Source organism: Leopardus geoffroyi, chromosome D3 (genome assembly GCF_018350155.1).
Source record: "Leopardus geoffroyi isolate Oge1 chromosome D3, O.geoffroyi_Oge1_pat1.0, whole genome shotgun sequence".
Taxonomy (NCBI): Eukaryota; Metazoa; Chordata; class Mammalia; order Carnivora; family Felidae; genus Leopardus; species Leopardus geoffroyi.
Genome location: NC_059339.1, coordinates 30,552,947 through 30,565,054, shown reverse-complemented (window position 1 = coordinate 30,565,054; position 12,108 = coordinate 30,552,947). Strand labels below are relative to the sequence as shown.

At 41.5% G+C, this 12,108-nt stretch overlaps 1 long non-coding RNA gene across 1 annotated transcript; it reads right to left on the bottom strand.

Annotated features, from left to right (window-relative positions):
• Positions 1 to 8,532: 8,532 nt before the first annotated feature.
• Positions 8,533 to 11,417, bottom strand: LOC123587347. Its single transcript, XR_006707256.1, has 3 exons — positions 10,950 to 11,417; positions 9,172 to 9,183; positions 8,533 to 8,545 (listed from the first exon to the last, which is right to left on the bottom strand). It is a non-coding gene; the product is annotated as an uncharacterized LOC123587347 (long non-coding RNA).
• Between the last annotated feature and the right edge of the window lie 691 nt (positions 11,418 to 12,108).

Sequence of the window (12,108 nt, the reverse complement as noted above, 5' to 3'; positions counted from 1 at the left end):
CATTGGGTGCTGGTGAATAAAATCTGCAGGCCTTAATGTGTATCCAGGGAAATAAAGATATGCTAGTCAAAAAGAAAGAAATTCTCCAGGATTCCAGCTATGATCTGAGGTAAAAATGGCTTTTTTATTCCTAAATCTCTGGAGGCCATTCTGTTAGTTCCCAGAGACTGGTATTTAAGTTCACAATCAGAGAATCCTTCACAGAAACTCGAACCTTGGGCTACACTTATTATGTCCACTGATAACCCACTATTCTCTACCTATCATTGTGTTCCACTTTAAAATACTTGGGTTTTTTTTTTTTCTTTAAAATTCTTTTAAGTGTTTGAATTCCTAATTTTTTAAAGTTTATTTATTTATTTTGAGAGAAAGAGAGAGAGAAAGAGTGAGCAGGGGAGGAGCAGAAAGAGAGAGAGAATCCCAAGCAGGCTCCTTGCTGTCTGCACAGAGCCCCATGTAAGCTCCATTTCACTAACTGTGAGATCATGACCTGAGCCAAAATCAGGAGTCTGATGCTTAACCAAGTGAGTCACCCAGGTGCCCCTGAATATGTAACTTTTAAAGAGTACTTAAAATGCATAATCAGTGATTATGAGGGAGTGTGGGGCAAGCTGAGGGCAAAGTGCAGGTTAAAACCACCCCTCCCCTAGGTAGGACATATATGATATTCCTTGGCTACCCCAAAACAGGAAAGGACAACCAACAACAACAAAAAAAAACCCCAAAAAAACAAAAATAAAACAAACAAAAAAGCACAAATGGTTAAAATGATAAGAGTCTCCACCAGCTTACTAGAAAAAGGGAATCCCATCATAGCCTAAAGTCCAGGAACTCCCTACTGTCTTAATGTTAATGCTTTGCTAGAGGGAAAAACAACCTTAGCTTGAAAATAGCTAGGTATCCAATAAGTCTTTAGCATGTGAAAGTCTCTTTGGAACTTCCTCTTGACTTTATCTCCCCTGACTTCATAAAACAGTCACCCCCCACACTTGCAGTGAAGCTCTTCCTGCCCATGGGTCCTGTCCCCATGCTTTGATAAAAACCTTTTTGTGTTACAGCAAATACGTGGCGCCCAGGAAGAGACAAGTGACATGCACTCAGGGAATCAGAAAAGACTATTTATTCTTCATCAGTGGCAGCCCAGCACAATCGTCCCCTGAGCCCTGGCCCTGGCCTACTCTTATGCCTGGACAGCCTCCAGGTACTTGGAAACTTTCTATTGGCTGCACAAGTGGGCAGGATTGCAGGGGTTCAAGGAAATAAGAGGGAGGAGTACTTATTTGTTGTGCTATACAGGCAGTCAGCTGATGCAAGAGGCAAGCAAGATTATAGAAGCCAAGAGCATGCAAGGGGAGTATCCAGTCTTAGACATCTGGCTGGCCCTTTTTATCTGCTTTTACCAGCTTTCCTTCTCATTTTCCCCATCTTGATTCTCAAGCTGCTATAGCAGACTTTGACAAAATCACTTTGTGGGAGCCAGAGGACCCTTTTCTGCCATGGGAGGAAGGGCAAAGACCATTCTGGCTTCTTCCTACTGGACAGGTACATCAAAGGGAGGAATGTGACAGCTAGAGTTCTTTGACAACCAAAGGAGAGTAGCAACAGTTACAGTGTCCAACTGGAGCATCATCTGGAGTTTTATAGTTCCTAGGCAAGAGGAAACAAATCTGGTTAGCATATTAAGAATACAAGGACCAAATAGGAGGGCTATGAAAAGCATTAGGAGAGGACCAGCTAAAGGGAGGGGCCAGGATGCCGAATTCTTTAAGTTGTTCCAAGAGTTCCATGAGTCTGCTAATTTCTGCTTCCATTTGTTGATTTATTCCCTAACCCAGTGGTGTAAGATGGTTAGCATAGAGCCAAGGGCCCGCATCTGTTGCTTTAGGGTTAGATTGCCTATTTTTATTTAGATTCCCCCCTTATGCCTTTGATAATGGGGGGAGAGCACCCCTAAAGGATTTTATAAGAAGAGAACCCCATCTTCTTTAGGTTCCCATTTGCAGCTGCAGTCTGCCTTCCTGAAGGTCCTTTATCTCTCCCTGCATAATGTTAGCCCTTTCCCTTTTTATTCCTCCCCCTGTAATAGGGCCCGTGACTGCTGTTAGGGAATAGGGACAATGACCTTTCTGGCTTTTTCAAGCTGATAAGTGATTATGTGGGGATACAGCAGTTAGAGTCTAGCCAAGGGTCAGTCAAGTGGCCCATGGTATGGTTCTACAGGAAGGCTGGCAGACATGAGGCAGCATAAACACTAGCAGACACAAAGAGAAAAGAATAAACTAAAGATTATATTGACCAAAAAGGTGGCATCTTAAGATAATGTCCCCAGTTCTCAAACCAGCCAAACAATCCAGCAGAGACCCTGACTTTGTCCAACTATGCCTGAATGTCATCTATCATCTAAGACTCTGTGAGAATTATTGATTATATTGAAACAACATATGTCAGGGAAACTCCCATAACCCAGGTGATGGAGGAGCAGTAAGTAATCAATGGTGGCTCTATTCTCCAAGAGTTTGGCCCTAACTTTATTTAATTTTTTTTAAAGCATCTAATGCTTGTGAGGTGTTATTTACAGTTTTGCTGAGTATAAGCAAACAGTTTGTTTTATTTCGAGGTGTAAACTTTTCTAAGAGCTGGGAGTCCTATTAGAGAAAGAGTCAAGGCAGTCATTTACCATATCTTACAGGCTGATACTATTTGCTGAACTGTCCTTGACAAACTTTTTCAGTAAACATCCTTTGGGCCATTTGATAAGTTTTATCCCTCCTGAAATGAAGGGCCTGATGCAGTGCTTTACTGATCTTTTAGCTCTGTGAGCTCCATAATAGTAATTCCCCCCTGCTCTGTTTGTAACCATCCCAAGGGCTGAAGTCAGTGTCCATCAGTTGACCCATTTATTTCCTTGGGAGAGTGGGTGGGATTGAGTATCCTTTAATAATTGACATAGTAGGTGAGCTATATTCTGAACCCTGGTATCCACAGCTTACAATATCCAATAATTCCCCAAAACTCACATGATAGTTTATCTGTCCTGGAGTTAGTAACGCTATAGTCTCTAATTTAGTTATAATGTCTTTTTCTAGCAATGGAGTAAGGCTCTCTGGCATTATCAGGAAAGAATGAGAAAAAATTAGGTTTCCCCACATACATCCCAGGGGCTGAGAGAAAAATTCAGTTATAAGTTTTCCAGCGATGCCTCTCGTCATGTTGGTGTTTGAATAGTTGGCTTGTAGTGGAAAGGAGAACAAAAAAGGTGGCTCTGGCAGGAAGTGAACTGGCATTTTAGTTACCTGAATTTTCCAGAGTTACTTGAGGCTCTGGGCTTTCAATACACAATTTGTTCCAGGGAGTCACCCCAAAGAGCCCCAGGCACCATCAATCCCTTCCAGGGACACTGGTTATCTGAGTCCTCACAGATAAAGGTCCCCCAGGGCATTCAGCCTTCTCGTGATTGTTTCCACACAACAGCCTGGCTTACAGGGCTTTGACTTCTGTTTTCTCTTCTGAGGCCAGTCTTGTTTCTAGTACCCTGAATGGCCACATAAGTGGCAATTGGTGCCAGGACCTCAGGAAGTCCATTCTGACATAGTACAAGGCCACAACTAAGGCCTCAGATTTTTTTAAGTCTCCTTCCTGTTTTTTGTTTTGTTTTGTTTTGTTTTGTTTTGTTTTGTTTTGTTTTGTTGTTTTTATCTTGGTTGTAATATACTCAATTGGCAGCTTGTAAGAGCTGTAAGAGCTCCAGGGTCCCTTCTAGGCCAATAGCCAATTTTTGCATTTCCTCAAATATCTAGGGTTGATTGAGTGACTAATTTATCCTTTAAAGTCATCTCAGCCTTAGGGGTGTCAGGGGAGATAGCCATATATTTAATGAGAGCCTCCCTCAACCTCTCCAGGAAGGTCATTGGGCTCTTATTTTGTGTTTGTAAAATAGTGGCTAACTTAGCATAATTTAAGAGCCTAATCTTAGATTTCCTTAATTTGTCCAAAACATAAGCTTAGAAGTGGCAGCAGTACCATTCCCCAATTGAATGATCATAGTCCTAATTAGGATCTTGGGGTAGAACTGCCTGAGCTCCAGTAAAGATCTGGAAGTTCCCTATAGAATCTCCAGTCCCATGGTAATTAATGAAGTGCTCATCCCCATATCTCTTAGCTGCTGCCTGAACCCCACATTTTTGTCTCATTATGTGTCTGATTTAACAAAAGCATTATATCTTTCCAGGTCAACTCAAAAGCATATGCAATATTCTGAAAAGCCTCTATATACTTATTTGATCAGAAAATTTACCTAGATCTCCTTTTATGTGTCTTAAACTTGTAATGTAAATGTTTCTCCTTCTGGCATTCTAGCTTCTTATAAGGGAAACATGTCTGTTACATTACAGGGAGAGCCTAGAAAAGGTGGGCAGCAGGGAGAAGAATTGTATTTTTTAAAATATAGATTGAGGACACAAGGAGGAGGAGATTGAGGTGGATGACTTCTCTTCCTCCTTCTTTAGATCTGCTTTGGATACAGGTAAGTGGCGCTTAATTGTTTCCCCTCCTGATTGCTTTGACTTCAGAAACGGTTGCCATTAAATCAGGATCCACCTTGCATTGCTTACATATATCTTGATTTTTTTCTTAAGGCCCAAAAACAATGAACATAGTGGACTTCTCTCCACTTCCCTTCACGTTTGTAAAACTAGTCCAATTGTAATGTAGTATTATAATAGATATTCCCTCTGGTGGCTAGGTCTACTCCTATGATTTGTATTGGGGCCAAGCCTTTGTGCAAAAGAAAATGAGTCATAATGCATTCCAAAGGAGTAATGACCTTTTTGGGGGAATTACCCACCTATAGGAGAAAGAAAGAAAGCCATCCCTTATCGGGGCGCCTGGGTGGCTCAGTCGGTTGAGCGTCCGACTTCAGCTCAGGTCACAATCTCACGGTTTCTGAGTTCGAGCCCTGCGTCGGGCTCTGGGCTGATGGCTCAGAGCCTGGAGCCTGCTTTCGATTCTGTGTCTCCCTCTCTCTCTGCCCCTCCCCCATTCATGCTCTGTCTCTCTCTGTCTCAAAAATAAATAAACATTAAAAAAAAATTAAAAAAAAAAAAAGAAAGCCATCCCTTATCTCAATTTGCTATAGCTGGCCTGGAGAAACCTCATCTCCTGGCCTTGCGTTTGGGCTGGCTATGCAACTGGCACCTAAAGGCTCTGCCAGTCTCACGAGGGCTGGGAGTAGTTGCTCTCACCCAGGCTTGACCCTACCTCTGAGAAGTGTCCTGGTCTTCCACAATTTCTCCTACACCTCCGTTTCCCACCTGCAGGACCTTGGGAGTATGGACTGTGACCAAGCAAGACTTCCCCGGTTGTTTTATGATGCACTAATTTCATTTTTGCCCAACAGTAACTTACATATTGATTATTGGCTGATGATGGGGAGGGAGGTTAGGAGCCAAAGTCAAGGTCTATTTCCCTGCCTTTTTCAACAATACCCACATAAATGTGTTCCAGCCATTTTGATATCCATTTTTTGGATACATTGGGCTAAGTTTAGTAAAATGGCTCTCATGTATCTCAGTAAAAGCCCTTCATATATCATCCATCCCTCATATGGCATAGGCATCCATTCCAATGCTAAACATGAAAAACACAAATGTAGAGGATTTGGAGGCTGGAACCAAGGGTATTGCCATCATTTTCCCAGCCTTTGAATCAAGGGAGGAAGAATTTTAATCTCAAACCAGCGTACTTTTAAAATCCGTTCATTTTAACCTTAGTCCTTCCTGACTACATGTAAAATTTCTTTCAAAATCTTTCCCTTCATGAACGTTCTACAACTTTCCTTTGCATTCAGATTTTGTTCCAAGCCATTTGTCTCCAAATAACCAGTCTCATTTAGGACAAAATTACTTTCTTTTACTTTCAGCAAAAATGTGTTTCCATTCCTTATATCTTTTTTACATATCTACTTTTCTACATACAGAATTGCTTTCCTTATTTCCATTAGTTTTAACTACATTTAGCAGAATTTTAACTCTTAGAAACCTTAGTCTCCAGTGAAAACTAAGTAGTAACCAACTGTGAACTCTATATTACATCAGAATTTTTTTAGGTGGCAAACTTATGAATCCATTAAGCATAAAGAATGATTTCCCACAGATCCAAATATCTTAGTTTCTCTGCAATAAGTCAGAAGCACAAACATACATCTAGTAATTAGTGCTTTATCCTGTTATCTCATTAGATATCTAACGAATTCAATCTCAATTTATCATGCAAGCAAAACTTTAACGTTTTAGGTTACCAAAGACTTTGAAAGCTTTCTTAACAATTACCTATGAAAACTGAGACAACGTTAACCATTACTTTAAGTCATCCTTTTGCTAACAAATTGGAACAGAGGATAACATGAGCTTTTTTTTGACCTTCAGCAAATCTAGGTGGAATAATTTTCTTTAACTTAATGTTGATAAACACGTATATCGCAAACCAACAAACTTAAATTAGCTTAAACACTGAATAGCTTTTACTTGGGTCCACTTAAGACAATTTGTTCCCCATGGTTAATTTTTACCTGGAACACTGGTGGGGAAATCTGAAGTGGGTGGTCTTCACCCCTCAATGTCTAGGGTGGGAGGAGGAGCTGATGGTGCCTGAGGCATTGAGATTATGCAGTTATGAAGGCTTCACTCTGGTGCAGAAATAGGAGGGTGGGGGAAGGAAAGACAAGGTGCTAGCAGAAAGCAGAGAAAGAGAATTCCCAGTTTTAAGTCTTGTCAGCTCAGATAGAGGAGCAGACTCCATGTTCTTGTTTTGTTTTGTTCTGTTTTGTTTTGTTTTCCAGTAGTGGAATTAGTCAGTCTATGTCAGTCTGGAGAAGACAGGGAATTTCCCCAAGGCAAAGGGAGTTTCAGCAGCTGCTTGGGAATATTCCTTAAAGTCCCCATTCTGAGGTAGACTGACCAGAGACAGTTGGCTCCAACAGTTGGTTTTGAGGAATTTTCCCCATCCTGGTATCCTAGATGGGTCCCTCCCAATGTACAGGAGGACAAACATAAGGGCAAACATGAGGGAAGAGGTTGTTTGGTCTGCCTGGTCATTCCCTTTGTGGGGATTTAGACACCTCAGCATCGGCAGGTCAGTATAAACCCCTGACTTGGATCAGGCCTCTGTGGACGTGATTCTGCCTTGAGCCATATGAGGTCATCACAGAACCACAGGGTAGGATCCACTTAGGCTCCATAGCCAAAACCATGGAGCACAGGCACTCATACACATATTCTGACAGATTGCAGACTTCCACTCAGGACTTCCCAGTCCTATTTGGTGACTATGTTCCCCAGGAAGTGATTAAGCTCCCCATCCACCTCTAGGGTGGGCCTGAATTAGGTCCTGGGTCCCCAGGGACACTCACCTGATCTGGTGTCCAGTCCTGGCAGAATTTTCTGATTCCCCGCAGGGTCCAATTAGAATTTCTGGTTCCCTGCAGGGTCCAGCAGAGGCTGGGTATTATTAGGCCAGCCAGGATCAGGGTTCAGTGAAACCGCTGGTGGCGCACCTTCTTTCCCATTGTGGGGGCCCAAAATGGCGGTACCCCTGCTGGCTCTTGACAACAGTAGTACAGGAGCCAACATGGCTACCAGCCGCCTGGCCAATGCACTGAAAATGTTACAGCAAATACTTACTGCCCAGGAAGAGACAAGCAACATGCACTTAGGGAATCAGAAAATACTTTATTCTGCACCGGTGCTGGCCCAGCAGAGTCATCTCCAAAGGATGAGCCCCTTAGCCCTTGGCGCTGGCCTACTTTTATGCCTGGTCACCTTCCAGGTACTTGGAAACTCTATCAGCTGCACAAGTGGGTGGGATTGCAGGGGCTCAAGAAATAAAAAGCGAGGGCACTTATCAGTTGTGCTACTCAGTCAGTCAGCTGATACAAGAGGCAAGCAAGATTACAGAAGCAAAAAGTATACAAGGGGAGTATCCATCTGGCTGATCCTTTTTATCTGCCTTTACCAGCTTTCCTTCTCATTTGCACCAAAGATATCTTCAATAATTCTTTCTTCGTTGTTGGCTCCACACCCCACAAACCCCACAATCACCCCAAAACTTCATGAAGTGATATGAAGACATGTGTTAAGTCATTTATTCTTCACAAACTTATGAGTCAAGCACTGATTTACTGTCATTGTAAAGACAAACTTTAGGCTCAGAGAGGTTGTCTAAATTCACACTCTGATTTGGAGCAGGGTATGGATCTGACCCTGGCTGGGCTAATAGTAAAGGCAGGGCACTACTGACTATAAATCAAGTGTTAGTATGCTAACACTTCTAGTTAGCTGTGTTCTTCAAAAACCTATATCTATATTTAAATTATTTTATACCTTATCATTTTATTTTAGATTGGAGTATTTTATACTCTAATTTTTGTTGTGACATTTTTCCATTCATGTATAAAGATTTACTCTGTAGGCCAATATCAATTGTTGATCCAACAAAATTTTAAGGGTTTTGATCACAGTTCTGATGTGGAGTGATAGGTGGGAGTTCAGAGCTGATGGCCAAGAAAGAATTCTCAAGATGTCTTTGGTGCAAAAAGGTGATTTTATTAAAGCACAAAGACAGGACCTGTGGGTGGGAAGAGCTTCACTGGAGTTGTGAGGAGTGACTGATTATATACTATGGAGTTGGAAAGGTAAAGGTAAAAGGGAGGCTTCCAAAAGGACTTTCAAAGGAACTAGAGACCTCGTTCTTGTCAAGCTAAGGTTGCTTTCCCTCTAGCAAGGCATTGACATTAAGACAAGACAGTTGGGAGTTTATTGGAGGATGTTCTACTCTGCCTATATCAAATATTTGTCAACAGGCTGCAGGCTATAAATCAATTTAATTTTATTTATGTTTCATCTTGCCTTTGTTCCCCACATCAACACTGGGGGAAGGTGGTATTAGGACTCCAAGAAATTGAGTCCTTGGGTTTCTGGAGGTTAGGCTATTGATAAGATTGTCTTTTTCTTGTAATATACTAACAGGTGCAAACTGATGGAGACTGCTGTCCTGTGTGACTATGATCTCAATCAGTTAACCATTATTTTTTTTTCTCTTTCCTTTGTTCTTGGGCAGCCAGGTGAGCCTGTGGAATGTCACACATATCCCACCTGGAGGGTGGAAGGGGTTGCTAACTTGTGCTTTGCCCTCAGCTTGCCTTATGCTCCCTCATCAGTTCTGATATATGTGTGGTAGTGGTGGGGAGGAGGGGTTTCCTACTTCACCAAGCAATTCTGCAACACCAGCTGGGTTCCTACAGTCCAACTCAATTCTGACACTATATACCTGGAGATAGTATAGGATCCCACATGTTAAGGGTTCAGTCCCACCAGACCACCCTCAACTTCAGATACTAATCACATGTCAAAGTTGTTACCATACTTCTGACTGACTGACTGACTGACTGACTATAAATCAAAGGTTCACATGACCCCCTCATTGAGTTTGATCAATTTGTGAAAGCAGCTCACAGAACTCAGGAAACCCATTAACTCACTAGATTACTGATTAATTATAAAGATATTAAAGGAAACAAATCAACAACTGAGGTGAAGGGATGCATAGGGTGAAGTCTCAAACAAAGGAGATTGTGGAGTTGGGGGCCCTGCACTGTGGAAAGTGGGTGCATTCTGGTTCCCCAACCAGGAGGCTCTCCAACCCCCTCCTTTTGAGTTTTTATGAAAGCTTCGACTTAGGTACGATTTATTCAATAATTGGCTGCTGGTGATTGATTCAACTTCCAGTCCCTCTCCTCTTCCTAAAGGTCTGAGGTAAGGGGTGGGGAATTAGGGAGGTAGGACTGAAAGTTATACCTCTCTATTCATGGTTGGCTCCCTGGTAACTGAGGTGGGAAACAAAGGTAGAATGAAATGGCAGAAAAAATAGAATCTCCTTATAACCTGCAGCCCCTCGACAACTACTTAAGTCTGGCAGAGTAAAATGCTTCTCCAGGAACTCCCTACTGTCTTAATGCTAATACTCTGATGGATGAAAAAAAACAACCTTAGCTTGACATTAGCTAGGCCTCCAGTATCCTATGGGTCTTCTTTAGTATATGAAAATCTCATTGGAAACTTCCCCTTGACTTTACCTCCCCCAACTGCCAAGTATATAACCAGTCCCTCCACAGGATCCAGGGAAGCTCTTCCTGCCCACAGGTCCTATCCCTATGCTTTAATAAGATCACCTTTTTGTACCAAAGATGTCTTCAAGAATTTTTTCTTGGCTGTTGGCTCCAGGCCCCACAAACCCCCATCACCCCCAAAAAACTTCATCAGTAACCAGCCCCCATCCTTAGGTGCCTTCCAAAACTCACCTTATTAACATAAACCCAGTTGTGATGAAAGAGTTGGTTATAAATTATAAGACATTCATTTCATGGGGCGCCTGGGTAGCTCAGTAGGTTAAGCATCTGACTTTGGTTTAGGTCAGGATCTCATGGTTCATGAGTTCAAGCCCCACATCAGGCTTTGTGCTGTCAGCATAAAGACTGCTTGGGATACTCTGTCTCCCTCTCTCTGCCCCTCCCCCACTCATGTTTGCTTTCTCTCTCTCTAAAAAATTAAACATTAAAAAAAGACACTCATTTATCTTTATGACTCTCTAAAAAAATAAACATTAAAAAAAAGACTCATTTTACCTTTCAGGAACTGAGGACCAGAGAGCAAATATAACTAAAGATGCTCTCCCATTACTCTAATCACTCAAGAAACACCAAGGGTTTGGGAGCTATAAGCCAGGAACCATGGATGAAAACCAAGCATATATTTCTTATAATCACAATATCATGGATTGTAGTATGATGTTTCAGGAAACTACTTTATGGAAAATTTGAATATAACGTATGCTGAAATGGCCCAAGATTAGGATGGCACTAAAAAAAAAGAAAAAGAAAAACCCATTTTTATCTTCACAATCTTTCTTTATTCCTGGCTGTTGCAGCCAAAAAGTTCAAGCTTTGCAGTTTCAGTGGGTACAAGATTTACCCTGGACATGGGAGACACTACACCAGGACTAACAGGAAGGCTTTCCAATTTCTTAATGCAAAATGCGAGTCAGCATTCCTTTCTAAGAGGAATTTTCAGCAGATAAACTGGACTGTCCTCTACAGAAGAAAGCACAAAAAGGGACAGTTGGAATAAATTCAAAAGAAAAGAGCCCACCATGCAGTTAAATTCCAGAGGGCCATCACTGGTGTATCTCTTGCTGATATAATGGCCAAGAGGAATCAGAAAACTGAAATTAGGAAGGCTCAACAAGAACAAGCCATCAGGGCTGCCAAGGAAGCAAAAAATGCTAAGCAAGCATCTGAAAAGATAGCAATGGCTGCTGCTAAGGCTCCCACCAAGGCAACACCTAAGCAAAAGATTGTGAAGTTTATGAAGGTTGTAAAGGTTTCCACAGAGCTGTGAAAGGCGCTATGTTGGCACATCAGATTTTTAAATAAACATATGACTATAACTAAAAAAAAAGAGAGGGAGAGAAGAAGAAGAAAAGAAAAAAGAAGAAAAACTCATTTTCTTTTATGCCTGGTGAAACAGGATATTTATTGGAAGAGAAAGATTGTATCAACAGACTTTGGTCTTTATCTTAAAAGTCTAATATTCCAAGTGTCCCCTCTCCACTCCCAAATGGAGAGATTAAGTTAGTAATTATACAACCTTTAATGTTTTCTAATTTACAGGTTTATTTTCATAGAGCTCTAACTGAATTTATATAAACTAAAATAATTATTGAGTCTTTAATTTAGACATTAATATATATACATATTCCCCAAAATGGAGAGAATGGGATTTGTGTGGAGATGAAAGGGGAGAGGAGGCCTGGGGGAATGTGAGCAAATGTGATAGACAAGATACCTTGGAAATGGAAAATCAATAAGGTTTATAAAGTTCATTTCAAGAAAGACAGATAAAACAATAAACCAAGAATATGACTCTTACCTGGGAAAAAGCCATTTCTGTCTTCTCTTTCTTTTCTCAGGCAAGATCAGTATAAAACCCAACATACCCTCTTCCTAGGCCACAGTCTCCTGAACGTGGGAAAATTCAACACATTGAGAAGATCATAATC